This window comes from Sinocyclocheilus rhinocerous, unplaced genomic scaffold (assembly GCF_001515625.1).
Source record: "Sinocyclocheilus rhinocerous isolate Xijiao unplaced genomic scaffold, SAMN03320098_v1.1 scaffold6610, whole genome shotgun sequence".
Taxonomy (NCBI): domain Eukaryota; kingdom Metazoa; phylum Chordata; class Actinopteri; order Cypriniformes; family Cyprinidae; genus Sinocyclocheilus; species Sinocyclocheilus rhinocerous.
The window spans coordinates 52,424-56,162 of record NW_015630967.1 but is presented as its reverse complement, the minus strand read 5'-3'; the positions used below and the strand labels follow the sequence as shown (position 1 = coordinate 56,162).

The 3,739-nt window shown below is 39.3% G+C and overlaps 1 long non-coding RNA gene across 1 annotated transcript; it reads left to right on the top strand.

The window, feature by feature from the left end:
* Positions 1 to 470: 470 nt before the first annotated feature.
* Positions 471 to 2,248, top strand: LOC107740744 (uncharacterized). Its single transcript, XR_001640117.1, has 3 exons — positions 471 to 808; positions 1,655 to 1,725; positions 1,819 to 2,248. It is a non-coding gene; the product is annotated as an uncharacterized LOC107740744 (long non-coding RNA).
* Positions 2,249 to 3,739: the final 1,491 nt, after the last annotated feature.

Here is a 3,739-nt window from a genome sequence, read left to right as displayed (position 1 = left end):
AATAAGCCATCACCTTTTTCTATTCTCAGGTCAGGTCTGTGGATTGGTTTGCTGTGCGACCAGAATGAAAAATTATACATTTACTAAATATACCATGAGATATAATAGCATTCATTGAGATGAGGTACGAGCGCTCAAAAGATGAAATGAGAGTCCCCTCTGACCATATCATTTTACAATTAACAGCAGGTGTTATGAAATGACGAAGAATATCAGTTGTGCACCATGTGCAACATTAACAGTCAGTTTATGCGCTACACCATAATGAATGGATTTTATCAGCAAGGAGCAGACTGCATTTTCAAATTTGCACACCTTGTAGCTGATTGATTGCCAATAAAGGTGAATGCACAACAGGTCAATTAGAACAGAGTTTATAAATACTTTTTTTTTTTTAAATGAAAAAAATTCATTTAAAAAATGAATTTTCTTATTTACTTGTTTATTTTAATTGTCTCTGGACCGGTTTGTGTCATATCGTCTCCGATTGTGTTTAACATGTTATCAAGGCAAATACAACACTGTAGGTTAGAAAATGAAGCATTCCAACTTTTGAGTTAGCCGAAAGCTAACATTGCAGCGGTGGAACTTGTGTTTGATAGGCAGCACGTTATCATAACCCAACCAGTAAACGCCACTCTGATTGGCTGAGGCACCACGTCATCATAACCCAAGCAGTAAACGCCACTCTGATTGGCCGAGGCAACAAGCATTCGGCGCGTACTGCTGAAGCAAGTGGCTGCTCGGCTCTGTTCAGCTTCCATCAAATCAAAGCGATCCAAAATCATCGTTTTCTACTCAGTTGAAGGTAAGTTCGGTCCGCTTAGTTAATTTTATGTATTTATAGTGTTAGCTGTTTTAATTAGCTTTGTTGTCTTAACTAAACCTGCTGTGGCTAAGTTACAATTAGCATTGCATCTCTCAGTGATTAACAACACGACTGTATTCCCTTCCAAGATATACAATATAATCATATAACGTGTAGTTCGATCTGTTTCTTTGAGAGTTCAAAGCACAACGCGACTGTATTCGCGTCCATCATAAAACGTTACACGTTACTATAATCATGCATTATGTAGTTTCAAAACGAGTTATAATGTGTTTTAAAAATGACTGAATCTAATATTTGACATATTCTGCAATTCCGTCTAAATACATTTTCCAGTTCGCACACATCTATTTTTAGTCGCAAATGCGAGTGAAATGCTCGCAATGTCGAGCCCTGATTGCATCTCTCAGTCATTAACAACACGACTGTATTCCCTTCCAAGATATACAATATAATCATATAACGTGTAGTTTGATCGGTTTCTTTGAGAGTTCAAAGCACAATGCGACTGTTACCGCGTCCATCATAAAACGTTACACACTATAATCATGCATTATGTAGTTTCGAAACGAGTTATAATGTGTTTTAAAAATGACTGAATATAATATTTGCCATATTCTGCAATTCCGTCTGCGTTTTCCGCATCACGGAAACCCTAATTCTGTTTGTTAACTGCAGGTGTTAATTCATCACTTCTTTATCTCAATTAACTTGAACACTGAATAGTGTTACTTGTTTAACATATAATATATATAATCCACACCATCTCAATACTATTGAGTATTGTAAAGCTTTAGTTGGGTGTTTCTTTTGTCTTTCTGTCAGGTGGCGTGCGGTGTCTCCTTCATTTTGGACGTGGAGTGAGGTGTCCTGCCCTTTAGGAGCACCTAAACAAGGTCTTATGACCTCATCCTCCTTTTCTTTGGACTTGCCCCAGTCAAATAAACAGTACAAGTAAACTTAATTTGGGCTCACATCTGTGTTTACAGATGGCTTTAAGGATGAGAGAATGGCGAAAACGCCAAAGAGAACTCAATCAACTTCTATGTTATTCTGACAGCGATGATGAACATTGTGGCATTAAAAAAAAGTGTGAACGTGCGCCTGGGACTCTGAATAGTTGTAGCAGTGACAATGTGCCTGGGACCCCACATAGTTTCATCAGTGACAATGTTCCTGGGAAATCAGATAGTTTTGACTTTGACACTGATGTGGACTATTGGTCTACTGACTCAGAAAAGGAACCAAATGATGAAGCTGAGGTGACCAGCAGCTTTGAAGATGACCTAAGACAGTGGGCCTTAGACCACAAATTGACACACAGAGCGCTTAATGGATTATTGTCCATATTAAGAAAGCAAGGGCACCTATTGCCTGTGGATTGCCGGACATTCCTTGCTACACCACAGTGTAACACAACAGAGCCTAAATGTGGCGGGCAGTACAGCTTACAAATATGGGGACTTGGTGTATGACTGCAGATTGCCTTTGCATATTTCTAATCATTTGTCTTTTTCTACTTGTGCAGATGCAGTCATGAAATTTGATGACACAGCCACAGAGGATTTCATAAGGATGAGTCAAGAGTCAAGAGGCATTTATTTATAATTTGCATAGTTAACACTGGGGAAAACTGCGCACGCACAGCCATTGAAGAGGAGTGGACCAGCATTCCACAGGCCACAATCAACAACCTGATCAACTCCATGCGAAGGAGATGTGTTGCACTGCGTGAGGCAAATGGTGGTCACACCAGATACTGACTGGTTTTCGGACCCCCCCCCCTATAAACACTGGACTACACTAAAATTATGTTTTCATTTAAAACCAGAAAAAAAATATTTATAATAATCAAATCAAAGTCAAAAGATAAATATATATTTAATATTCTGCACTATTTCTAAAATAAACAATATTATGAGACTGATAATGTGAACTCCTTTATTCTAAGGGTCAGATGTGTTTGCTTTCATTGAAGCACAAGAAGAATTCTCAAATCATGGATTAAAACATTCTCACTAGTGGTCTCAGACTATCAAACCATGTGCACTGTCCAGCCCAATACAGCCCTGAAATATGATACAAAGTCATTAACATAAAGACCTCCACTTCCTCTCCCCCCACTCACTGTCTGCACAATTTTTTTTAACTACTCCAGCCAGTCCTGGATGTGCTGGCAGAAAATTAATTTGCCAACCGTGTAAGCCTTTTCTTTGTATTTATAGAAGCAACCTCCGGGCCGTCTCTGGTTTTAGGTGATTTCATTAGTCCTTTGTGCGTCTTAGGTTGGCAGCCTGTAGGGGGAAACCAATTACTTATTTTTGGACAGCACCTGGATAGCAGGATGTGGGATGACAGAAGGCAGAGGAAGCAAAGAAGATGAGTGATTCAGGCAGTCTGCTGAAATAGGAGCGACCACATAGATGATCAGAAGCACAGTTTCATATAACTGTTCACACTCACCGTTTCTGCATATTTGACTTCAAGCTATTAGCAGCATATCAACAATTTCCAAATTAAAGCAGTGAGACTGAGTGAATAATTTTAATTCCATAATAAGGGATTTTCCTGCTATTTAAGCAATTCAGGTTTGAAGTATCAAATGCAACATGCTTTTGCGCAAGTTTTTGCTTTGACCATCAGCCAGGACACGATTAGTAGAGTGTTTCTAGTTAAGCCTTAGCCAAATCCGATTCATGCACACATGGCTATCTTAGGTCATTTGTTTAAATAAAGCTTATGGGTAAGCTAGGCTAGTTAAATGAGCTCTAGGCTATCCCAGTCTGGGTACGCATTACGAGGCAGGACACAAGCAATTTAAGCCTTTCGGTCAAGCTGTCCAGGTACGTATAATGAGTCAGTCCACTAGCGTTGCGCTATTCAGTCAAGTTGGCCCAGAAACACAGAGAT